Source organism: Cajanus cajan, chromosome 1, assembly GCF_000230855.2.
Source record: "Cajanus cajan strain Asha chromosome 1, NIPB_CcT2T_4, whole genome shotgun sequence".
NCBI lineage: Eukaryota > Viridiplantae > Streptophyta > Magnoliopsida > Fabales > Fabaceae > Cajanus > Cajanus cajan.
In genome coordinates, this window is record NC_138517.1 from 67,969,021 (window position 1) to 67,996,989 (window position 27,969).

Here is a 27,969-nt window from a genome sequence, read left to right on the forward strand (position 1 = left end):
GCAGAAGCAGCAGGAAGCATCTACATCAAGACCAGAAGCCTAGATGTTTCGGTTTACCATCCTTATCACCCGACGGAGCATAAACCAACACTCAATTGCTCTTAGGGACAAGGATACAGGTAAACACCATCTACCCGAAAGAAATGGTGTGGGGGCATCTACACTGCCGAAGTACAAGAGAAGATTCGGACATAGGAAGCGACATGGGACATTCACATGGATCTTGAAGCCTAGATGTTTCGGTTCACCATCCTTGACACCTAATAGAGCATACAATCCAACACTCAGTTGCTCCATGGGGCAAAGATATAGGAAACATTGTCTATCCGAAGGAAACAACGTGAAGGTATCTATTACCAAAACAAGAGTGAAGATTCGAATTTTCACCTCACTATCACAAGAGAAACAATAGAGCCTCTACTTGAAGACTGAAGATCAGATGTACAGTTTGTCAGCCTTGTTACCCAATAGAGTACACACCTGCTCCAAAGGGTGAGGGTACGAGCAAATACATCTATCCAAGGGAAGCAACGTAGAAGCATCACACAAAGAGACAAAGAGAAGACCCGGACGAAATGTCTACGTCTTTACCTGCCTTTGGAAAAGCAACACAATTATTCCAAAGGACAAGTAAAGAGGGGCAGCTGTAGACACCCAATTTCGTCCGGGAGGCACAAAACAACAATATAGGGCATCAGGGGCCCAAAAGACAAATCAGGAATTTTTAGTGGCCCGGAACGGGCCGTTCCAAAATTGGAACGGGCCGTTCCGAGGCTCCCAAAAGGCCAAAAACTCTAATTTGGAACAGGCTGTTCCGAAATTGGAACAGGTCGTTCCAAGTTGGAACAGGCCGTTCCAAACTCCTCCAAAAAGGGCCAAAAGCTTAACTGGAACGGGGTTGGAACGGGCCGTTCCTAAATCTGGAACGGGCCGTTCCTAAATCTGGAACGGGCCGTTCCAAAGCCGTTCCAAACCAATCATTGTGGGCTTAATTTGGCCCCCAGAACGGGCCGTTCTGAAATCAGAACGGGCCGTTCTGGTTCCCTAGAACGGGCCGTTCTGGTTTCAGAACGGGCCGTTCCAAGGTCCAAATTAACCCACAACGGCCATATCCAGAACGACCGTTCCGATTTTGGAACGGGTCGTTCTGGACCCCCTCCCCGAAGTCTATAAATAGACAGCTGGGGCTCATTTCTCCGGACCCCAAAATTTCGTCCAGACTCCCTAGAGCACGAAATTTCTCTCTTTTTCTCTCTCCTCTCTTTTATATTTCTTGAGATTTTTGTGAGGTATTGTAGTGTGAAGGGTTGCCAAAAAGCACCCAAATCTCCATCTTTGAAGATTAATAGAGCTCGTTCAAGAGGTATTTTAGCTAATTTTCTTCTCTCTCTTTTATTTCTTATTTTTAATAAATATTATTTATAATAAAAATAATCATGTAGACATTTTAGGATTAATTGTATAATTTAAATTTCAAGCATGTAAATAGTCATCAATAAAAGGGGATTTAATATTTATATTATTATTATTTATAATGTTAACTTCGTCATAGGGTACCGATTAAGGGCGTTGTAGGGGTGCTTAATACCTTCCCTACACGTAACCGACCCCCGAACCCAATTCTGGTTATCAAGGCCATTATTGGACTTTTAAAAACCTTTTTTTTTTCCAATGTTTTGAGTAAAATATTGGTGGCGACTCCATGAACCTATTTTCAAAACCATTAATTAAGGATTAGTCTGGTGTCCGGGCATTCCTTAATTAATGAGACTTTTAAAAGGATGTCTAAACCATAGGTCGCAAGATCGGAAATTTTCGGGTTGCGACAGGGCCCAGGGCCCAGGGCCTAGATAAACCCTAATTCACACTAAGGTACGTGCATTACTTATACGAGACCTTTCCATAAACACTAACTTTAGCATCAGAGTCTCTTTTGCAGGTATCACCCCCACCTTGGAACAACAAGCGTACCCAGTGAAGGAGGTTCGCCGATCTTACCCAGCAGATCATCCCTACGAACGATCTCCGGTAAGAACAATTTCTATTGTAAGTGAAAATTTTCATTAAATAACTTTGCATTATATAATTGTTCTCAAAGTTAATTTTTAATAAAAAATAAATTTATGTCTCCATCCCACTAGGAAGTATTAAATAAAGTTTATTTGATTAAAGTTTGTTTATATATTTCAATCTAAAAATTAAATTTAAATTTTTGAAATAAAAAGTGAGAAATTTTTGAATTTTAATTATCCAAATTAATTTTTTTTCTTACTTTCTCTCTAGTTAAATAAAAAAAAATACTATTTGGTCAAATTATACATTTAGTATTTCACTCAACTTTTAAGATTTATTTTGACAGTTTATTTTTCAAAATAAAAAAAATTACTATTTGGTCAAATTATACATTTAGTATTTCACTCAACTTTTAAGATTTATTTTGACAGTTTATTTTTCAAAATATTTATTTTGTTGCTTTATTTTTGAAATTTAAGTTTATTAAGTCTATTAGAAACATCGATCATTCTCGATTTTGAAGCATAATTTTAAATTTTTATTGATTCAAGAAGTGAAACTTGTTTAATTAAATTAGAGTAAACACCAACTTTGGTCCTTGAATTTGTAAGGTAGTATCATATTAGTCTTTGAAACTAAGAAATTGTCAAATAAGTTTCTTTTAACATATATTAATATCATCACTTTGATGACACATATTTTTGAGTTTCGGACTAATTTGATTGTGAATTTATAATTTTAGAGACATATTTAACCATTTGTTAATTTAGGGACTAATATGACAACATCTTCTTAATTTAATGACTATTTTGAGTATTTACAATAAAATTCACCTACTTTCGTTACAAAAAAAAATCACCTAAATAAAAATTATTGAACCCAACTATACTCTAACCAATCTTATCCTTGGGTTCTTAACCCAAGCCCTAAATTTTTCTTTTATTTATTTGATAAAAATAATTTATTTATATTATAAACTCAATTAATTAAATTAACTAAATTCATAATATCATTTTTATTAGAACCACTTATTTTATTTTTGAAAAACTAGGATGTTATAGTCTCACTACCTATACTCCTCATACATGCTTATAGAATAGACATTCTCACTTTCCCTCACATCAAGTGATGACCTCTAAGGCACCAACATGCTTTCACGTTGTCTCTACCGCTACTTCATGCTTTCTCTGTTGTCTCCCTCTAGGTCTTCCTCTGTAGGCACTCTTAGGGGAACGTTTGGTAGGAGATAAGTTTTTTCATACTTAGGAATCATGGTTTCTAAGAATTACAAATCTTGAAAATTATGATTTTTTGGGAATAGCTAAGATTTGTTTGGTTACTCATAAAGGTTCCTAGGAATATTTATACAAGATTCTCAGGAATTAAAGATTTTCATATATAGTAACAAAAGTATATTATTGGATATATAAATATTTTTTTCTAAAAATATCCTTTGTTAAAATAAACTTATTTAGATATATTTATTTACTCAAATCTTGTTGCAAATATGACATTAAACTATTTTTAAAAGTTGAAAACTTATAGTTAAAATTATTTAAATACAAAATTCAACAAAAAAATAGACAAAGAAAAATGCTAAATAAAAAATAAGAAAGATTAAAATATATTATTTTATTTCATTCAAATAAAATAAATAAATAAAAGTTAACAAATACCATTAAACAGTAGAAAAAAAAGACTTTAATAATATTATTAAAATTGACAAGGTCAATAAATAATGATATATAAAAGAGAGAGAGAGATAGAAATATGAGAGAAAGAGAAAAAGGGAGAGGAAGAGGGGGAGAGGAAGAGATGGGAGTGAGAGTGACAAAGAGAGAGGAAGAAAGATAAATAAAAGGAGAGAAAGGGAGAGAGTGAGAGAGAGGGGAGAGAGGGATACTACAAGAAAATTGTCAATTAGGGAATTTCGCGAGAGAAAACTTCTGTCGTTATTCCCTCACTAAATAGTGACAAGTTCGCAAGCAAAATAATCTCTCTTTAAATCCAAGATAATTAGCAAAAGATTTGCGATGAATACAAATTTTGTTGCTAAATACTCACAAATATTTAGTGAGAGACAAATTCCTTCTCTAATTTTTTGCAAAAGAGAACCAAAGATATTGAATTTGCTTTTAGCAAAGGAAAAGTTTCCTCTTCAATCCCTTTGAAACTTGAAAAAAAAAATTATTTTAGCAATAACATATTTTAGTCGCTAATGTGTCACAATAATTAAAATAATAAAATTTAATTTAGCGAGAGAAAATTTTCCTCGCCAATCCCTCACAAAAGTGTAGATAATAAAAGCTTATTTAGCAAGAAAAAATATCAATTGCCACTTCCTCACAAATTTGACAAAATTAAATTTATTTTAACAAGGATATGTTTCCCTTGTAACTCCCCTGCAAAGTTGAAGAAATTAAAAATTATTTTAACACGAAAGAAATTGTAAAATTTTTGGTAAATTAAAACAAGATAAAGTTTTAAAAATTCAGTAAATTAATATGTGAATTCAATGTGTATGTATGTAACAATGTGTTGAAAAATTAAATATAAGCTAATTTAATTTCTAACAAATAAATGTGGTTGAGTGGGGAGATGTTGAGGTAGTTAGAAGCATGGGAACCTAAGTTTTATCCTCATTGCGACCATCTTTGTAATCTTTCCTATTTTTCAAAAAAAAAAAACTAATTCAATTTCTAACAAATAAATTTGAATGAATTAAATTTTATAATTTAAAATAGTCTTAATTGAGACTAAAAAAATAGAGTAAATTACACTTCCTTTCCATAAAGTATATGGATATTACACTATTATCTCCTCTTTAATTTATATTATATTATACTAGTGTTGTCAAAATATTTCGTGTCTCTAGATTTTATTTAATAAAAGTGTTTAAAAATTATCAATGTTTTATAGATTAATTGGTGTTATATTTAGTCTTCAAACTTAAAGGTATTGAGTTTAAGTCTTTCCTTTGTAAGAATGATTAAATTTTAATATTATTTTTTATTATTTAAAAATTTAAGGATAAAATCATCTTAAAAAAATGTGTATACCAAATAAGACAATCCCCTTTATTATATGTTATAGATTTAATCATTATTTTTCACTTTTTTTTTTAATAATTTTTGTTGCATTAATTATATATTTAAAAAAATTATTTTTAATTTTACAAAAATATTTTAAAGTTATAAATCAATATATATATATATATATATATATATATATATATAAGTATAATAAAATTGAAGACCAGTATTGTGAATAATCAATGTTATCTGGACTCACAAAAATAATGAAATGCACATCTACTATGAAGAGGAGGGGTTTCCAAAGTATGGAGGCAACACTATATGACAACAAGAAAATTTGAAGACAAAAAAAAAAGTTTAAGTAGCCCAAAACGGGCCGTTCCAAATTCGGAACGAGCCGTTCCAAGTTAGAAAAAAGAACAACAACCCTAATTGAGAACGGGCTGTTCCAAGCCAATGAAAAGACCTAAATCCTTGATATGAAACGAGCCGTTCCAAATTTCAGAACGGGGCAGTTTGGGCCTAGAACGAGCCGTTCCAAATTTAGAACGGCCCGTTCCAGATTCATTTTTAGCTTATAACTGAATGATCCAGAGCGAACCGTTTTGATTTGGGAACGGGCCGTTCTGGCCAGGTTTGACGTCTATAAATAGACGACTCGGGCACATTTTTCGGACCGGAAAATTTCGTCCAAGACTCTTTAGAGCTCAAAATTTCTCTTTCTCTCTCCTCTGTATTTCTTGAGATTTTGTGAGGAATATTGTAGTGTGTTAGGTCGCCAAAAAATGCCTAATAGATCGTTATATTCGAAGATTCAACAAGTTCAAGCATCTCATTTGGTATCATTTCTTTTCTTTTTATTTATTTATTTATTTTTTTAATTTTTAATTTTATTATTTAATAATTGCTTGTACATAGTGAATATGATTCGTTGAATTTAAAATAATTGTTTAAAAAATATTTATTATACAACAAATAATAATGTTAATTGAATAACATTTTTATCTCTAACATTATTTGGTTCTAGGGGTTTAATGACTAGTCATTTGCTAGCTTAAATTCTCTTGTACAAAATTTCTTTTTTAAAAAAATAAAGATATATTGCAACCAATAACATTAATTAAGTAACATTTCTATTTTTAACGTTATTGGAGAGATTTATTGATTAGCCATTTTCTAACTTGAATCCTTATGCAAAATCTATTTCTTTAGATAAAAAATGTAAACATATTTTTGCTTCATGTATACTTATTTTTATGGTTAATGATATTAATTGAGGAGCACTTCTACCCTTTAATATCATGTAAATTATAAAAGTTAATAGAATAATTATTCATTGTCCTAAGCTTTAAGCATAATTTAGTATCAACAAATAAAAATTAATAACATTGATTGAATAGCAATTCTATCTTTCATGTTATTGGAAGGGTTTATTGATTAGCCATTTGCTAACCTAAATCCCTATAATTTTATAATAAAAATACAAAAAAAACATAGAAGCATCTCACATACATTTCTGAGGAGTAAATTAAATATTTATAAATTTATATAATTTTGCGCAATTTAATTAAAGGTACTGTTTTTACAGGTGTTGTAGGGTGCTAATACCTTCCCTACACGTAATCGACTCCCGAACCCAACTCTGATTTTAAAGATTATCTTTTAAAGGGTTTTCCAATGTTTTTTTCCCTTAAAATAAAATATTGGTGGCGGCTCCATTGAAAAGAAAAGTTAGCGTCATCCCGTCGTGATCCCGGTTACGACAAATGGTGACTCCACTGGGGATGTTTGAGAGTCAGGTCTTATTAAATTAATTGGGCAAAATTATGACTTTATAAATATTAATTTTTTCCTTTCCTTTTATTTTATTTTTTGTTTTATTTATTTGTTTTGTTATTTTTGTTTGCTACGCATGTTTTGTTTGGAGTTAAGCTTAAATTAGAGTTTGGTTTATTTTATTTGCATGTCTATTTGTTACCTCACACACCCACTAACACTTGTACCTCCCACACTTTGGGCTCTATACCCGAGCTTGTGTGAGCCTAAGAAGAGAAGGTGGCTTGATGACTGTTATTGAGGGGCTTGATGCTCACTTGACTGTTGTTAAGTTACTGCTCAGGTTGTTACTAGTAGCATGGGTTAATCATATTGAGAGGGTATGTTCCCTACTTGTAATTGATTCATGCGCTAGGTCCTTATTTATATGATAAAGGCAACCCGGGGACCAATAAATCTTGAGGAGTTTTTAGATCCACCCACAAAACCATGCACTAATAGGTGGACTTAATGACCTTCCAAAGTAGGGTGTTAACCTTAGAAATTTCCTATCCTAGGTTTACCGTAATAGGTCACATTGTACTACTCTCTATCCTTCTTCTTATATATATTCATACTAACAAAAAAAATGTGTTAATACATTCATGCATCATACATTTATATCCGATATCATTTTTTTAGGTTGTTTTTCTTGCCTAAAATATTTTTTTTAAATAAAGGATAAATGATAAAAAGTCATTCATACATGCATATTAGGGGCATAGTAAGTCACATTTTAATTAAGTCTTTGTCTCATTAACACTTTAAAACAATTGATAGTATTCAATATGGAGGAGATTCAAAATCATACTAGCAATTCATCAGGGTTAAGCAAAAGTATCAAGATAAATGTGCTAAACCATGATCTCCAAAGGGTAAGTAAGATCTGCCAAAATAATAGCACAGTTGACTTGATATATAACTCGTTTTAGACATCATTTATTGAGGAGATAATTCTCCCTTGAGTGATTGTTAATCACATTTCGATCTTGAGATGATTGATCCTTGTTTGAAAATGTGGTTCGTACTCTTGCATTGCTAGTAAGATGACCTTATCTATTGAGGAGTGAATGCTCCCTTGAAATAAGTGTCAACCATTGTATGACCTAAAGATTTTTTGCCTCTAGCATTGAGATGTGGTGAGTCGCTCTTCAATTTGAATACAAAATCAATGTTTTCCAAAATTTGTTTCTTCCTTTTCTTTTATACTCATAAATTTCACTTTGTATTCAGAAAGTAATAAAGCAAAAAAAAAAATAAAGTGTTTCCTCGACATCGTTATAGAACACGCTCTCAGGCCAAGATCATGGATGAGATGGAGGAACGCAACGAAGAAATGAGAAATGATATCAATCAATTGAAGGGACAAATGACCCAAATTTTAGAGCTGTTGCAGTCTATACAAGTGAAAAATGTAGAAGGGACCCCTCTAGTAGCTAGAGGAGAATCGTCAACTTCTCCTGCGTATCCACCTGGCTTTACCCCAATCCCAGCACAACCATTAACTCTACATCTTAACAAATTCGGTCAATAAGTTGATCCTCCAAAGGTCCAATGGCCACCATATGGCCTTCCGCTCAACTACACACCTCCAATAATCATGGATCCTCCGGATAAGCACCAACCATTGGTGAATCAGCCGCCTACACAAATGCAACCTACCCAACCTGAGGTTTCATCCGTGAATGTTGCCTCTTACAAACATCATTTTCCCTACCAACCCCAAAATTCTAACCAAGGGAATCCTCACCAAACTTCTTGGGAATGTCAACCAACCTTTGGAATTGAGCACGTTCAGTCTAGTGAGAAGTTACAAATGCTAGAGGAGAGACTAAAGGTTGTGGAAGGAGGTAGCTATGATGTTGGTGAAGCTGTCAATCTTTGTTTGGTTCCAGATATAGAGTTCCCCCCAAAGTTCAAAGTGCCTGAATTTGATAAATATAAAGGAACAAGCTGTCCAAAGAATCACATAACCATGTATTGCAGAAAGATGGCAGCATATGCTCACAATGATAAGTTACTTATTCATTATTTTCAGGATTCGTTAACTGGGGCACACTACAAAAAAATCAAGTTTTAGCGACCACCAAAATCGGTCACTATTTAGGTAAATTCAGTCGCTATTTCATTCAGCGACCGAAATAGCGACCGAAAAAATCCGTCGCTAAAACCCTGGTCGCTATTTCAAATAGCGACCGAAATTTTTTCCGTCGCAATTTAGCGACCGAAAAATCAGTCGCTAAAATTTTGGTCTCCTAACTTCTGGAGACCAATTTTGCGACCGAATTTTTTGGTAGCAATTTCTGTCGCTAATTTTTGTATTTATTTAATAAAAACATTTTATAAATCAGTCGCTAAATCGGTCGCTAAAAAACTTAAATAGCTACAGATAAAATCGGTCGCTATTTCGGTCGCTAAAGCTAAAAAACTGAAATAAGTACGGATAAAATCGGTCGCTATTTCGGTCGCTAAAAATTTGAAATAGCTACCAATTATTTTGATCACTATTTCGGTCGCTAATAACTTGAATTAGCTACAGATAATTTTGGTCGCTATTTCGGTCGCTAAAATATACCAGTATTTTTAAATTCTTTTTTAATTATAAATTTATACCTGTTAACGAATATGAAATTAACAATATATTTATTACACAATTTATAATAATAAACTAGAACATACTAAAAGACAAAATCTTATCGAAAAAAATTTATATTATAGTGAAAACTTAATAAAATATAAGTATGTCAATATAGTATGCTAAAAACACAATAATAACATAAAACGTTTAAACTTGAACAAAGTAATAGTCAAATACAATAAAATATCCTGAAACAAGTAAAATAAAGAAGCTTAATTAAGGGTCTTCTGCTATGTCATCAAGAGCATCATCAACAGCATGGTCAGGATCATCTGGGGTAGTACTCGATGCAGGAGGGGTTGGCCTTAAAGGGTCAATGTTGAGATGGCGTAGTAGCATCCAATCTATTATACATCCACCTTCGATTCTCGGGAATTTCCATTGATGCAAACTACCTACAACTTATCATAAGTTGAAACTTAATAGTAGAGTCAAAATAATGAGTTTAGACCCTATGTACTTGAAATTCAAGTATGAAAAGTGAATACAATCTCCACTGACTACTAAAATTGGCTAAACTAATATATAATTATTTATAAAAGCTATTGTATAATTAAGATACAAAAATGCACAATCATCACCAATATAGGTAGTTAGTTCTTTAAAAATAATATGCAAAAGAATTAGATTAACTGAACATTATTTTTAGTTAAAATATGTAAAATGTTATTCATTTTAGTTCTTAATATCATTATAAAAATATACAAAAAAAAAAAAAAAAACTATACACACGAGCACGGTTGTACGAGCCAAAACGACAATATAGCCCCCAAAAAGTTAATAAGGCATTTCAATAACGATAAAATTTAGGTGAAATTACTTTTCATTAGAGCTTCGTCTTAATACCTTTAAATTGCTGTTGTCGTTTTATATCAACCTTCGTTCGATGAGTGATTATTTTGATTAAAAAATATAACAAAAAAAAACTCAATTACTACACTTAATCTTTGTCTTTTCACTAACTATACAATTAAGTAGTAATTAAAAGTCACTATAAAGGAATCTTCTATTTTCACACTATTTAAGGGGTGCCTATATATATTTAAGGGGTGCCTATATATATAAAAACAGGAGGTGGTCAAACTATTTAAAACGAGTAAAATTAAAGTAATCAATTTTGGATATTGATTATAAAGAATTCTAGTGATTCTGTTAACATATAATTAGGCATGATTGTAGGATATGGCTTATAGCTTGCACATGTATATATGTTGACATAAGGCAATAACAAACATGGCACAAGATACCATTTTATATGGTATCACAGTCTAATTCTTTCGACTAATACCATTGTGCACGCCAAGCAACTGCCATGACAATAAACACATGCAATAAAATAAAAAAAAAGTCTTATCGTGGATTTAAATTTAAACACTCATGACTCAACCAATAACATATAGATTATATAGAGCATATACTTAATGAATAAAGAAACACACATAAAATAAAAAATAAAATAAAAAAGGTAGAAGCGGCTAATATGTTTAATTCAATATAGAATTGTTTGTACAGTGTTCAAATTCGAATCTTAACAACAACAAAAAATCTTTAATCAAATTTTACTTACCATTCGGTTAAACTTTAGTTTATTCTGAGGGGAAATCTTAGAATTGTGATAAAAAGAAATTAAAAAAAAACATCAATCCTATGTTAGAATAAACGATTTTTCACTTAGAAATCAGCAATTGATCAAGCATCCTGTGTCATCAAGTAATACATTGAAAATATAGTTTCAACTAAAAGCTAAGCTAAGGGCAACATCTGGTTATGCAAGAAGAGAAAGTAGAAAAGTGAATAGAAAGAAGCAGAGGAATTGCAAATTATTTCATCGAAGAGACGGGTTATGAGCATCCACCATTTTTTACTGTTAAGTAACGATGTACATGAATGAAAAAATATAAAATAAAACACAATCTTGTTACAATCAACATTTAAATGAAGTTGCAAGATCAGAACAAAGGACCTAGAAAAAATCAAATGAAACAAGAGGTGGACATTGGACAACAATTGAACCAGAGAATATAAAATATTATTCTACGAACCTTAATTGCAAAGCTTTATCTGCCTTATCCTTGAGAGCCATAGGAATTGGACCAGAAAGCTTGTTCCCTGTCAGATTACTGCAAAGACAATAAATCATAAATTATATGTTATCCAAGTGTCTGGCGAAATTTGGATTAGAACAGCCACATAAAGTCACTTAGTGTGTGTGTGGATTGCAATTTGAAAGCCTCTGAATGGAAGTCTGGGAATTCCAAAGCAGTAAACGGAGAAAGAACTACCTTGTGTCATTGAAGCTAATGTATGTTACATTCTATATAAGTTTTTTCCAAACACACCTTTAGTGGTTAGTAAAAGCTAATGGAAGGAAGGTACTATAAATGGTTCATTTTTTTGCCAAAGAGTAGACATTCCTTGTTGGGTGTGTACCCAAAATTCAAAAAGAATAATTTGTTGTCCTTCAAACAACACCAGACATTGAGGCTTAGACACCGCTCATTTGATCATGTAAGTTTAAAGTGTACTAAGCCGGCAAATGTGCAGATGGTATCAAATCTTTGGTAAGGAATTGATTGAAATATAATAATTAAGGAATTATTCAAATACAATTTACTAACTATTGTCCTAAGAGAAATGGTTAAAGAACCAATAAAGACAATGAATAGCAAAACCCATTCACATACTATAATATATCACAGTTCTTGGAAGGTGGGCACCAATTAAATAAAACTACACATTAACATGTTGAAGATATTTATATGATTAAACTAAGCGTATCCATCTACTAATAAGAACATCAAGGTGGAGGAGTAATTATCACAGGATTCACCTGTTTCCTTTTGTGATTGAAGAAGGGGGAAAAGCCCAGGAAATGGAAAGCCAGACTCGCCGGGAACAGGAACCTTTTCGAGGCCCAAGTTGATGATTGCCTTGGTTCCTTCAGCCAAGGTCCTGCAACCTTCAAGCCTCTTGAGAGCAACGTTGATGTAAAAGGTCAAGTATATGAGAAGCTTATCCGCGGGACTCTCACAGTAACATCATATCTGAAACAGTAACAGCATATTCCACATTCAGAAAATGCAAAAACCACAACACCCATATTCAGAAAACGCAAACCGCAAAAACCACAACACCACAAAAAGCAATAGAAACCTTGATCTGAAACAGGAGCAGGTCCCTTAATGTGGCTCTTTAGAGGAAGAAGAGGGCACCCACAAGCTCTGACAAGAACAAGTTACCAAACCCTAAACAAAAGAAAGGGACATACCTGAAGCATGGTAAGTTGCTTCAGTCTGAAGCGTCTGCACCTTCCTCTCAAACTCACTTGTGTAAGGAATCCTCCTCTCCTTAGATCTAGCAGCAGATTGCCTATTAGTAAGAATCCTGAAAACACAAAACATCCCAACCAACTTGTGTAACGAAACTGAAGAGAAACAAAAGAAATTTTCTAACAGAGAGGGGAACGATAACAGAGGACGTGTGGTGGCCGGCGAGGGAACTTTGGAACGAGAGAAAGACAGAGCGTTGAAGAGAGGGAGAGGTGTGGTGGGTCGTGAAGCAACTAGGGTTTAAATGAATCTTATTTTCTTTTTTTAAATGAATCTTATTTTCTTTTTTTAAATGAATCTTATTTTCTTTTTTTTCATGATTTGGCCCGAAAGCTCATGGCACCTTTTTTACTACTTAAATTTTTCTACTGTTAACATTTTAAATTTTGACATGTTTATTAAAAATTAAGAATATTTTTTTTTGGTACAAATCAAAAAATATATTAAATCAAAAGATAATAAAAATTATAACTAAAATCATAATAAATTTTCTAAAATTAATTTATTATATATTAAAATTAATTAAATTTTTTGTATTTAAGAAATTGTTATAGATTTTAAATATATATTTTAAAGTTTTTATTTTATTAAATTAATTGAAAATAAATTATATTTTATCATTTTTTAATAAAATATGTGAATGATAATGAATTAATTAAAATTTTTAAATATATTTTAATTAAAAATATTTTTTTTATCAATACAATGACCAAAAATATTATAATAAATAATAAAATTAAATAAATTAAATCTTATAATAATTATTTTTTAATAATACTAAATTAAATATTCTAATTATTTTATAAAAAATTAAAATAAAAAGATAATAAAATATTTTAACTGGTATTTTAAATAAAACACATTAAAATATATAATCAAAAGAAATCCAGTATTAAATCAAAAGATTATAAAAATCATAACTAAAATTATAATAAATATTTTGATATTAAATATTTGTATAAAAAATTGCTACAGATTTTAGATTTTATTTATTATATTTTATAATCAAAAGATATCTAATATTAAATCAAAAGATTATAATAATTATAACTTAAATCTAGATAAATATTTTGATATTAAATTTATTATATATTAAAATTAATTAAATATTTTTATCAAAAAAACTGATACAGATTTTAAATTTTATTTATTATGTTTTATAATAAAAAAATCTAATATTAAATTATAAGATAATAAAAATTATAAGCTTCTGTATTTTATATATATAAATTACTTTCATTAGTAAATCAAGAAATCAAATTGGTGCAGCGGTATTGTGGTTGGCCCATCACTCAAATGACCAGTGATCGAATCTTTGCTTGGTAATTTTAGTGAAAATATATTTATTTCATAGAAGAAAGCCACGTCAGTTCAAAATTTAATACAAAAAATTTAGCGATCGGTCGCTAAGTTTTAATTATATATTGCTACCGAAATGTAATCGGTCACTAAAAAAAATTCAAAAGTTAGGATTAGCGACCGAATTAAATTCGGTCGCAATTTTTTTTAATAATTTTTCAATATCGGTCGCTAATTCTGTGGCAAACTATGTTTTTATGAAAAAAAAATTCAACAGCGACCGATTTAGCGACCGATTTGCTCGCTACCACTAAAATCGGTCGCTAATTCGGTCGCAAAATAGCGACTACTAATTTTCGGTCGCTAAATCGGTCGCTATTTTGGTTGGTCGCAAAATAGCGACCGAAAAATTTCGGTCGCTAATTTCGGTCGCTATTTTGTATTTTTCTTGTAGTGGTAGCTTTGAACTGATATATGCATCTTGAACGGGCCTATATCCGCTCTTGGAAGGATTTAGCTGATGTTTTCCTTAAACAATATAAATATAATCTTGACATGGTTCTAGATAGGTTTGAACTACGTAACATGTCTAAAAAAGATGGTGAAACGTTTAAGGAATATGCTCAGAGGTGGAGAGAAGTGGCGGCACAAGTAGAACCTCCTTTGTCTGATAGAGAAGCGGTAGCCCTGTTCATTGATACTTTACGAGCACCGTTCTATGATAAGATGATTGGGAATATTTCATCAAATTTCTCCGATGTAGTCATCATTGGGGAAAGGATTGAGAATGGTATGAGGAGTGGGAAGATCGCAGTTGATTCTAGTGAAATAGCTGGTTCAAAAAAAATTTCAAATGGAGCAGGAAAGAAAAAAGAAGGAGATACAAATGTAGTGACATTCAACTCCCCTAGGTTACCTAACAACCAACCTCCTTATTTCTATACCCCTCACATGGTCTACCCAAATATCACTGCCATCTCACCATATCCTCACCAACCTATCCATCAAGCTCTGCAAGCTTCACCCGCAACACCTACCATACGACCACCTCAATCTACCCAGCCATGGAACCAAAATTCTAGCCATGTGAGGTCACAAAATACCCAAGATCGGAAACTAATTGAGTTTGACCCTATCCCTATGTCCTATACTGAGTTGTTTCCTCTCCTACTACAAAATTCACTAGTAGTACCTTTCTCGATGAAGCCCATAGAACCACCATATCCTAGGGGATACGACGTTAATGCCAAATGTGATTATCATGCGGCAGCTATTGGTCACTCCCTTGAAAATTGCAGAGCACTAAAAATTAAGGTACAAAGTTTGACTAAGGCTGGGTGGTTAAACTTTAAAAAGGATAATCCTAATATTGGGAACAACCTTCTACCAGGTCATGGAGGGCCGATAGTTAATTTTGTTGAGGAGAGTAGATGGGGTCCCTATCAGTGATCTGCGAGAAAGCTTTTGGAGTGCTGGGTTTGAGTTTCCAAACTCAATAGTTGTTGCTGAGCAAGACCCTCGTGAGGCTGAACAGGTTAGTCTGGTTTACGCTTTTCCACCAAACATGGAGCTTAATAATTGGGAGATTGTTGAGCTTCCTGTATTTTTTTTAATTTAGATTTAAAGTAATTTTCTTGTAATGCCAGTCTTATTGCTTTGCCCAAGGCTTTAAGATTTATTTCTTTGAATAAGGGCTCATGTATTTCCTTTTAAATATTAAATAAAATGCATTCATTCTTCTTTCATCTCTTACTTTTTCCTTTCTGCTTAATCTAAAAAATGCATTCACTCTTCTTTCACCTCTTACCTCTTCCTTTCTCCTTAATCTTTTTATCAATCTTATCCTAACTTTAAAGAATACGAAAAAATGCGCTTGAAAGTGATAATGCTAGTGTTGCATCAAATAATTTTGATTGTGCAGTTAATCAGACTTGTGAGGAAATGGAAAATGATTGCTTTAAATACTATGATGGAGTCATGCTTAAGAAGGCAAGAGGGGACATCCTAAAAGATTCAAGAGGAGTGGGTTAGGCATGAAGGTTTGGGCCAGTCAAGGCCCAATAGGCCTAATGGGCTTGGAAGGTCCAAAGTTGAGCTTTACATGGGCCTATCTTGTATATCCATTTTGTGCTTATGTTTAGTAGTGTAGGTTTGGGCCTTTGGGCTTGTATTGTATTTTGGGCCTTGTATTTCGGCCACTTAGACTAGGATTTTCATTTCATGGTCATATGAATTTAGGGTTAATTTAGGTTTGCATGTGCTTACTCATTTGCATGTAATTAGCATAGCAGTTGGTATGCATTTCGGCCATGTGCACACATGCACATGGTGTGACCGAAATGCAACTCAAATGGATGCCAAATTACATCACAAATGAGTGCACATGGGATGGTGACCAGTTGGCACCAAAATTTGAATTTTTGAATTCAAATTTTGGCGCCTAAGGTTAAGTAAACCATACCATGGTTTTACTTAACCTTAGGCTAACCCACGGTAAACCTTTAACCTAATTTTCTCTATATATTCATCTTTGGCCGAGAAGTGTAACACTTTTGGAAATTAATTGAATGAGAATTCTTCACTTTGAACTCTCTCCTCTGAAAGTCTCCTTAGCCTAAACTCTACCCTACTTGAGATCCTCTCCTTGTAGAGTTAGGCTCCCTTTCTTCTATCCGGACTTAGCTAGGTTAAGGCTTGGCTACACTTGTTCTTCTTGGAGCTTATAATCCTTGCATTCCTTCCAAGGATCCGAGAAGAATTGAAGAGAATTCCTTGAGGTTTCTTCAAGAAGGACCTCATCAAGTGGTATCTAGAGCTTCGGTCATCAAGAGATAAGTTTCTTGTCTTTTGGTTGAATTGTATGATCCGTATGCAATACTTGAGTTTATGTCACTTTAGAGTTGATTCCTTCCTAAATCTATTTCTTGCCTAAAAATTGATGGATCTAGCTTTCGGTTTTGCTTGAATGATTCATATATGCATTTTATCTTAATTGCTTTTCATGAATCATGCTCCACATCTTGTGCTATTAGGAAATTTCAGCTTATACACTTTTTGTTTCTTTGAGTCTTATTTGAAATTTTCGGTCATATGTGGTTTTGAGTCATTTAATTTTTGAATCCATGTCTAGTGTCATGTGTAGTTCTTTACTTGTTAATTCCTAGCTATGCTTGTTTTACTTTTTGTGTTGTTTGTCTTTTGAAATTTTTTTTCTGGATTTGGCCGAAATCATTTTGGTTTAGTGTGCTCATAATTTTGCTTTTGATTTGAGTTCATAAACTACTATTAGATCATTAGTAGTTTTCCTAGTTCTAGGTTTCCTTTGCTACAAAGTGTCTTCAATTTTTTTTGCCTAATTCCGTGAGTTTAATCTTGTATATCTTTTTGTTGCTGAAAACTTTTGTTTAGTTAAATTTTGAAATTCAAATTTGGAGCCAAAACCGTGGCATGTGTTAAGGAAAAACAAGTGACAAAAAGCACATTCACATTTCATTACATGTTAACCTAATTTGAATGTCATTTGTATTTTAAATTTGAAAACGGTTTTTGTGCTTTGAAAAAGAGTGACCGAGAGTTTGGAGTTCAAAATTCAAAAGGAAAAAGGCATCTCCTAATATATAAAAAAAATAAAATATAGAACAAAAGTGAAAAAGAAAATTCAAAAGAAATTTGATTAAAATATATATATATATATATATATATATATATATATATTCAAACCTAATTTTCAAAGTAAAAGCCAAAAAGGAGATTGTGTTGTTTTGGTGTGTGCTTCTCGGTTTGACATTGTATAACTTGAGTAACCTACATTTTTCAGCTTGCAAACTTTGAGTGTTTTGATTTGTTATTCAAATTCTAGAACCTATCTAGGTTTCTTCCTTCTTGTACTAGCTTAATCCTATTCTTTGCTCATCTATATTGTCTACTCATATACTCTATTCTTGTCTTGGTTAAATCTCAAATTGTATTGGCTGTTTGTGTTCATATTGTACTCAAAGTGTGGCCTAGTTTTGACCTAATCTATCTCCATAGAAACTAGTTCTACAAGGGTCATCAAAAGAGGACTAAGATAAGGAGGAGGAAGGTGACAAGGAGAGCTTCTCGGATTGGCTACCAAATCAAACACCAAACACTTTTAGTTGTTGGAATTTTTGTGGCTGCTGCACTTGTACAAATCCGTGGAGACACATTGGAGATCATTTCAATTTGTATTGAATTTTAAAAAAAAAAACAGAGTATTAGTGACGGATTTAGAGACCAATTTTTCATTACTAATTTGAATTTTCATTACAAAAGTGGTCTCTAAATTCACTTGTTTACTTTTCTGTCCAGCTTTTAATTCATTTGTAATTGGCCATTTTAGGAGTGTCTTGGGAGTGTCTTTGGTAAACAACCATCTCTCCTTAGGAACCTTACTTTCGTTAGACTTGGTGAAAGTGGTCCTTGATTGGTCTTTGGTACTTCTCAGGCTTTCATCTTAGGAATACGTGTAGGTAGCTTTTAATTTCTTGCAATTTTACTTTGTTTAAGTTCCTATCTCGTTTAGCTATTCAAACATATCACAAATCACAAAAAAATATTTTCATTGAAAAGATTTTTGGTGAGGATTAACTACAAGGGGGATTAGTAATTTTTACTTGAAGAGGCTTGGTTATTAAGTGGCTCTTAGTAGCTCACCTCCCTCCAAAGTTCAATTTGTATACTTAGTCCTCCAAGTACTTAGTCTTAACCTTTAAAAATTTCTTTAAAATAATTTTTCATCAAAAGAAATCTTTCACCTATAATGGAAGAATTTTCTACTCCTCAAAGTGATAGTAATTCAAGTGACTACAATGACATTTCCAAGGTAGCACATGAATTAAGATCACTCAAAATTTGGAAAGAGCAAGAGGCTAAACATAGACTTAAAGAAAAACTTGAAAGGGAGGCTCAAGTTGCTCTTTTGGAGGAGGAAATTCGTCTATTAAAGGAAAAAGAGGAAAAATTGCACAATAGACACTGAAATAAACATAGTTCTCAAGCTCATAGTTCAACCATAGGAGAATCCATGCATGATGATAGCCTAGCCTTAGGTGATCATTATCAACAACCTCCTAGGAGAGTTCATAGGACCCCCAAAGCTAGGGAATCTAGGGTAGATCTCCCTTATTTTCATGGCAAAGATGATGTGGAGGGGTACCTTGATTGGGAAATGAAGGTTGAACAAATCTTCACTTGACATCAAGTGAGTGAAGAAAGAAAAGTGTCTCTAGCCACTTTGAGCTTCCAAGGCCACGCCATGTATTGGTGGACATCCCTTGTTAGGGATAGGCGCCTCCATAATGACCCTCCAATACAATATTGGAATGAGTTAAGGAGTGCTTTGAGAAGGAGACACATTCCCTCATACTACACTAGGGAGCTTATCAACAAGCTCCAAAGACTCCATCAAAGGAACATGACTGTTAAGGAATATAGACAAACCATGGAGTTGTATTTGATGAGGGCTGACATTAGAGAGGAAGAAGATATTACCATTGCTAGATTTTTGAGTGGTTTAACTTTTGATATAAGAGATAAGGTTGAGCTTCTACCTTATAGAGATTTGAATGACTTGGTTCAACTTTGTATCAAGGTTGAGCAAAAAAATTTGAGAAAAAATTTCAAAACAAGCTCATACTCATCTTCTTATTCAAAGATTGACTACAAGAAGGAGGGAAAAACTTTTGAAAAGAAAAATACTTTTGATTCCTCCAAAAATCTAGACAAGGGTAAAACAAAAGAAGAAAAAGAAAAGAAAAACACCTCACACACTAGCACCAAATCTAGTGACATAAAGTGCTTTAAGTGTCTTGGGAGAGGCCACATTGCTTCTCAATGCCCTAATAAAAAGGTCATGATACTAAGGGGCCAAGACATTTATAGTAGCCAAGATGAAGCTACTACTTCTCCATCTTCAAGTGAGGATGAAGAATAAGCAAGTGAGGGAGAGTCATGTGAGGTCACTTACCCTTACAATGGGGAACTTCTTATGATGAGAAGGGTCCTCAATAACCAACCTAGTGATACACAATCCCAAAGAGAGAACATTTTTCACACAAGATGTAATATTTCCAACAAAGCTTGTTCTCTAATTGTGGATAGTGGATCTTGGTGCAATTGTTGTAGCACTAGGATGGTTGAGAAGTTGGGATTAACTACCACACCCCATCCCAAACCTTATCAACTTCATTGGCTCAATGATGATGGGGATATGGTGGTTAACCAACAAGTGGAAGTAGAGTTTTCCATTGGGAACTATCAAGATAAAGTCAAATGTGATGTAGTTCCCATGGAAGCTTGTCATATTTTGTTGGGTAGGCCATGTCAATTTGATAAGCAAACACACCACGATGGCCTAACTAATAAAATAACTTTCACTCACAAGGGTAAGCAGTTTGTGCTTCATCCTCTATCACCTTCACAAGTGATGGAAGATCAAGTACAAATGAAGACCAGACGTGATCAAGAAAAAAATAAATTATTAGGGAAGAGTGAGGCTAAAGGGGTCTCCCCTAAAGAATTTGTGACCAAGGGGAGTTATTTAACCATCAAACAAGCATTGAAAAGTAATATCCTTATTCATAAAATTCTTTACTCTTATCCTAATTCTGCCACTCATCTTGAAGTTAAGAATGAAGAACAACACAATTTTCAAACAAAGTCTCTTCAACTTCAAGGTATTGTGAAGAAGGAAAGGACTAATTCTAGTTTTACTCCTTATACTAATTCTTTGACGGTGCACAAAAAAGAAAGTATTTCTATGGTCTTAATATAGCACCCAATCTTTGGATTACATTGTTTAGTGGAAACCATTTGTAATAATCTATATTCTATGTTTTCTTTTATGGGAAGTTCTTACTCTTGTGAACTTAAATTGATTCCTTCCCTACAAGACAAATGTAGCTTATATGATTCTAAATATCTAATAAGCAATCAAATCCAAAATTGTTTAGGGTGTTTTCTAGTAGTTTTTTCTTTATATTTTAGTAACCGCCTAGGTTACCATTTAGGGTATTTTAGGCAAGATATTGTAGTTTTTAAGATTCATTCTTTTTATTGTCTGAGTCATAGAGTCACTACATTTTTAGGCTTTCATTCTAGGTTATGTTTAGAAGAGGATCTTATCTCTATTTTTTGGGAGTCTAATTTTGATAGTTTATTTTTTAGGATAGATAGAAGGACTCCTCTTAGGATCTATAATCCATTTTCTTATCATGAACATTTTCCTTTCTATACATGGCATGTTGTGTCTGTAGGTGATCATTTTTATTTCATGCATCCTCTAGATTTGAGGACAAATCCTTTTCAAGAGAGAGGGGATGATGGAATCATGCTTAAGAAGGCAAGAGGGGACATCCTAAAAGATCCAAGAGGAGTGGATTAGGCATGAAGGCTTGGGCCAGTCAAGGCCTAATAGGCCCAATGGGCTTGGAAGGTCCAAAGTTGAGCTTTACATGGGCCTATCTTGTATATCCATTTTGTGCTTATGTTTAGTAGTGTAGGTTTGGGCCTTTGGGCTTGTATTGTATTTTGGGCCTTGTATTTCAGCCACTTAGACTAGGATTTTCATTTCATGGTCATATGAATTTAGGGTTAATTTAGGTTTGCATGTGCTTACTCATTTGCTTGTAATTAGCATAGCATTTGGTATGCATTTCGGCCATGTGCACACATGCACATGGTGTGACCGAAATGCAACTCAAATGGATGCCAAATTACATCACAAATGAGTGCACATGGGATGGTGACCAGTTGGCACCAAAATTTGAATTTTTGAATTCAAATTTTGGCGCCTAAGGTTAAGTAAACCATACCATGGTTTTACTTAACCTTAGGCTAACCCACGGTAAACCTTTAACCTAATTTTCTCTATATATTCATCTTTGGCCGAGAATTGTAACACTTTTGGAAATTAATTGAATGAGAATTCTTCACTTTGAACTCTCTCCTCTGAAAGTCTCCTTAGCCTAAACTCTACCCTGCTTGAGATCCTCTCCTTGTACAGTTAGGCTCCCTTTCTTCTATCCGGACTTAGCTAGGTTAAGGCTTGGCTACACTTTTTCTTCTTGGAGCTTCTAATCCTTGCATTCCTTCCAAGGATCCGAGAAGAATTGAAGAGCATTCCTTGAGGTTTCTTCAAGAAGGACCTCATCATACTAGATGTATGCTGATAACATCAATGTTTTGCCAGCTTTTCTTAATGTTTTGTCATCACCTTGGCCATTTTCGATGTGGGGAATGGATGTTTGGTCCCATTGAGCCGAAAGCGTCAAATGGACATCGCTTCATTCTGGTTGTTATTGACTATTTTACCAAATGGGTTGAAGCCACTTCGTATGCCCATGTGACGAAATGTGAATTAAGCATAATCATTACTAATAGAATTAGGTGTTGACTTTAAAATTCAACTCCATAACTCTCTTCCATACCGCCCAAAGATGAACGAGACAATTGAAGCAGCAAAAAAAGAACATCAAGAGGATCATCCAGAAAATGGTGGTGACATACAAAAATTGGCATGAGATGCTTCCATTTGCTTTACATGAATATCGTACCTCAGTTCGAACCTCAACTGGGGCAACCCCATTTTCCGTAGTTTATGAAATGGAAGCAGTCCTTCCAATTGATGTTGAAATTTCATCTTTGAAAGTATTAACAGAAGCCAAATTAGGAGAAGCAGACCGGGTCCAAATCCGTTTGAATCAATTAAATCTCATTAATGAGAAAAGGTTGAATGCAATTTGTCTTGGCCAATTATACAAAAAAAAATGCTAACTAGATTGAAAACCTGAAAGGGAAATCTAGGAAAAAGTTAGAACGACCCGCTAGATTGAAAACTTGAAAGAGCAATTTAGGCAAAAATTAGGGTCAACAAAAAAAAACAGGGAGGCTCGCTAGATTGAAAACCCGAAAGGGCAATCTAGGCGAAAGTTAGAGCGGCCCGCTAGGTTGAAAACTCAAAAGAGCAATCTAGGCAAAAATTAGGATACAAAAAAAAAAACACAAAAAAAAAGAGCTGGTTAGATTGAAAACCTAAAAAGGCGATCTAAGCAAATTTAGAGCGACATGCTAGGTTGAAAACTCGAAAAAACAATCTAGAAAATAAGCATCATGCCAAATTTCAAGGTATCAATTGGGGCCAGACACGGCAGAGCGAAACAAACTGGGGCAAATATATTGAATTATCCTCTCAAGTTTATTGGCGAGTAATCAAGGTTATTGAAGTGTAGTACTAGCATTGTTCATCTGGAAAGTGTCACTCACATAACAGTTACCTCCTATTGCTACCATTGTACATATTTGCCATTCTTGTCATACAATGACTTCCTTTGTAAACACATTCTTACTCTCTTAAATAAGATTATCCTACCTCTTTGTTGCCAATTATTTTTGCATTTTATGATAATATACTGAAAGGAAATGCATGTTACATCTAAAAAAGGAATATTCAAGGCATTACAAATTATTTTTGAGTTTTAAAAGCCACAGTATGCTTGATAATTTCCTGATAAATGTTACAAAGCGCAACCAACAAGATAATGTTGTTTCAACTCATAAGTTCTTACAACAGCTTAAGGGTAACCCAAGAGAATAACCGGCTATCATTCAATTCAAAAGTATCCAAAGGCTTTACTCATTCATGATCCTTGGCTGTGTGTCACGATGAGGAATTTCTGAAAAATAAAGCAAAAGAAAAAACAAAAAGGGAAATAAACAAAAGTTTAAGTCTTGAAAGTTGTATCTCATAACATTTTGCATCATATCACCATTGCATCACATTTCATTTGCATCTCTTGGTTCCTAGAACTTATGACGTAGATTTTTTAGGCTAAGCACTTACTTCACATATGAATTTCTATTTAAGTCCAGTATCTACCTGGCACAAGTTATATTTTTCTTTTGTATAAGCCCAGTATTTACCTGGCACAAGTTGCATTTTTCTTTTGTATAAGCCCAGTATCTACCTGAAACAAGTTGCATTTTTCTTTTGTATAAGCCTAGTATCTACCAGGCACAAGTTATATTTTTCTTTTGTATAAGCCCGGTATCTACCTGGCACAAGTTATATTTTTCTTTTGTATAAGCCCAGTATCTACCTGGCACAAGTTACAATTTATTTTGTATAAGCCCAGTATTTACCTGGCGCGACCCATTGACCAATTCAGCACAAGCATTTGGTCGATCCAATATCAACATTCAATCAATTCAGTATAAGCATTGTAGACCCCTAAAATTGTCCGGGTCGGAAATAAGACTCGAAGACTCTCAAAGATCGATGGAAAGTCAGCCAAAAGGACTCCCAGAAGACCATAGGATGACTATCTGTAGGTTTAGAGGTCTTAGAGTAGCTAAAAATAAGAAAGTGAGAGGAGTGGAGCTCAATACGGCCTCTTTGGAGCTCAGTTCGGCCCGTATTGCATTTTTGAACTGCAATACGGCCGTACTGAAACCAATACGGCCGTATTGATGTTTTTGAACCTCAATACGGCCGTATTGAATTCAATACGGCCGTATTGACACCAGGGGCCGTACTGCGCCTCACCCCTATAAATAAGATGTCATTTGGACGTCATTCTACACTTTTTCACACAGTTTTGACTCTCTCCTTGAGTATTCTGGGGTTTTTGAGCAGTGTTCTGCCCTAGAAATCGCTCTGAGAGTCAATCCGACGAAGTTCTTGAGTCACGAGCCATTTGCTTGAGTCTCGAACTTAGTCGAAGGGAAATCTTTTGGATTTCCATAGTCAAAAATTATTTTTTAGGAAGGAGCGAGCGAGCTTGTAGAGGGAGGGAGCGCCAAAAAGCCTCCTAAACTTCATTGATATATAAAAAGCACGCTTCAAGAGGTTTCTTCTCTAAAAATCCCTTCTTTTACCGCTTTCTGATTGTTGCATATTTAAATTCGTCATCATGTAGATATTTAATATATAATCGCTTATAATAAATAGGGGTAATTTAGTAATTTTACGCTATTATTTAATAAATAATCCGTCATAGGGAACCCTAATGGGGCGTTGTGGGGGTGCTAACACCTTCCCCGCACGTAACCGACTCCCTTACCCAACTCTGGTTGTAATGGCCAAAGTTGATTTATAAAATCAATTGCCTTAAATCTTTTTCCAATGTTTTGAGTAAAATATTGGTGGCGACTCCAAGAACCCTACCTTTTGCGAAAACTACTAATCCATGGAGGGTCCCGCTTGGGATTAACATGGATTGGTGAATCATTTTAATAAAATTGTTAGTTCGACAAGGTCTCAGTTTGAGAATAAGTCGTTCTAGCAATCCACCACTTTTCAAAATCTAAAAAGAGTCCAACCATTGTCGCGAATGCCAAGCTCCGTTTCGGCGGGTGGCGACAGATGGCGACTCCACTGGGGAAGCCTCGAGAGTCAGTCCCATTTAGTGATGGATTATTTTTAAAATAATAGTTTAAAAATTACTTCATTACCCCTCACTTGTATGATAACATGTTTATCTATTTGGCTTCAATAACTGTTGTTTGTTTAATTTTCCGCAATTGTTTGAAATACAAACTGCACACGAACCTTTGCACACAACAGTTCCCTCTATACCCGGGGGCATGAGTGGTAAGCCATAGGGAGTGGATGTTAGTACGGCCGGTTGTCGAATGGGTCTATAGGTGCCCGTAGACCGTTGTCGGAAAGCATCACTCAAGGTGATAACCATGAACTCGAGTCCGACAGTGCGTTGGAACTTTCCATCGACTTACGACGAGAGGGATTGGGTCCCTATAATGGGGGCACCTTGGGGGCCTCAGACCGGTGAGAACAGTTAGAACCACCTTGAATATGCACTTTTCTGCAGGATACCCCTACCTCGTGATTCGCTCGTGACTGTTCGTGGATGAGTGAATTGTTTGTGTATAGGTTTATGTGATATTGTTTGTGCACTAAAAATAAACCTCGTGATAAGGTCTAAGAATAATCCTCATGCATGAAAATACCATGACATGAGAGGAAAGACCATGTGTGAAAATATAATAAAAGTAAGGAGCATGTGCATCATTACCAATAAGATATCATGCATCCTCATAAACCATGCATTCTAGGTTCACCAATACCTCTTGACATGAGTAAAAGAGACCCATAATTATCGAGATTCTCCGTTGGGGAGGGATCATAAGTCAAGGAGGGTGGTAACACTCCGTTTTAAAAAGGCAGCGCCTTAAAAATGGAGGGTTATCAAGCTCATGTCAAGAGCGTATTCATCCCATAAATAAACTAATTAAACATTCATTTTAGAAAGTGGCTGGTCATCTCTCTGTCCTCACGCGCGCGCAGAAAATCAAGAAGATGGACGCGTTGGAGGAACAAAATAAGAAGCTTACAGCCGAGCTCTCACAGCTCAAGGAGCAAATGGCGCAAATGATGGAACTCATGCGTCACCACAACATATACGGGGCTGAGCACAGTGACCATGAGTCCCATCATGTTGGAGGAAAAGTGGAACAAGAGCTGAAAAGTGGGAAGCTAGCTAAACCTTCCCAATCTTTTAAAGCTAAGAAGACCTTTGGGAAGAAGAAGGAGAGAGGAGTCAGCGCCATAACCATTTCCTTGTCTTCCTCCACTTCGAAGTCAGGAAAGTCGCAATACAACTCTGTGAAGAAGTTTGATAAACTTCCGACCACATATAGCGACCTCCTGCCGAAGCTAGTGGAAGCACGTCTCCTAGCTTACGTTCTACCAAAGAAGATTGATCCACCTCATCCCGATTGGTACAAACCGCAAGACAAATGTCTATACCATTCGGGGGTACCGGGGCATTCAACGGAGAACTGTAGAGCTCTCAAATATAAGGTCCAAGACCTTATCGATGCCGGGTGGATCACTTTTGATTCGACAGCGCCCGACGTGAGCAAGAATCCTCGGCCAAAGCAGGAATAGAGAGAAGAACAAGCCACGATAGGGCCCCTTCATATTTTTCTTTTAGGAACTCATGATCAGTACCCGAGATCATGAGAACCTTTTCATGTAAATAAGGGTCTTTGTACAAATTTTAATACATATCAATAAAGAGGCATTTTTCACACATCACTCTCTCTTTTGTTCTTTTCTCTCTTTCCTCATTAACATTAATAATTCTAAACCTAAACAGAACCAATAAAATAATTATGTCTGTAATTGTTCGCTCTGACCGGGATCCGAAAGTTGAGGATGAATGGGTTGAGTTGGACAGTGATGAGGAGGCCATCTCTCCGGATCTGCAAAGACTGCTAAATCAAGAAGCTCGTCTACTCCAACCGTATCAAGAGAAATTGGAGACTGTGAATTTGGGGCAGGGCCGAGAGATAAAAGAGGTCAACATTGGGACCCATATCAGTGATGAAATAAGGACACATGTTTCCGCTATGATTATAATAAAATCATTCTTTATTCTTTCTCATTGTTTCTTTTCTTGCTTATAATAAAATTCTAAACCACATTATTTTTAAACCTGTTTGAATAAACATGAATGAGGTTAAAATCATCTTAATAATAATAAACCCGCATCATTTTTATGTGGAAGTGTGTGTGACAACTTGGAGCACCTTCCCTTGGCCTTGACAAGTGCCATCATGGGTAAAAAGAAATCTTTTAAAATAAAAGAAGCTCGGCAGGAAACCCAAAAAGGGGGCTGCGCAAAAATAAGAGCAAAAGACCCGCTAGGAATCCCACAAAAGGGTGACCTAGGCAAAAGTTAGGGTTGCAAAAATGAATAAAAACAAAAGTCCGCTAAAACGCCACAAAAGGGTGTTTTAGGCAAAAATAAGGACAATCAAAAAACAAAAGAAATCCATGATGGTACCATGAACCGAA

At 34.3% G+C, this 27,969-nt stretch overlaps 1 long non-coding RNA gene across 1 annotated transcript; it reads right to left on the minus strand.

Moving 5' to 3' along the window:
• Positions 1 to 9,618: 9,618 nt before the first annotated feature.
• LOC145950632 (uncharacterized) lies at positions 9,619 to 14,490 on the minus strand. The gene is made up of 4 exons (XR_014428432.1): positions 12,770 to 14,490; positions 12,332 to 12,545; positions 11,544 to 11,621; positions 9,619 to 9,896 (listed from the first exon to the last, which is right to left on the minus strand). It is a non-coding gene; the product is annotated as an uncharacterized LOC145950632 (long non-coding RNA).
• Positions 14,491 to 27,969: the final 13,479 nt, after the last annotated feature.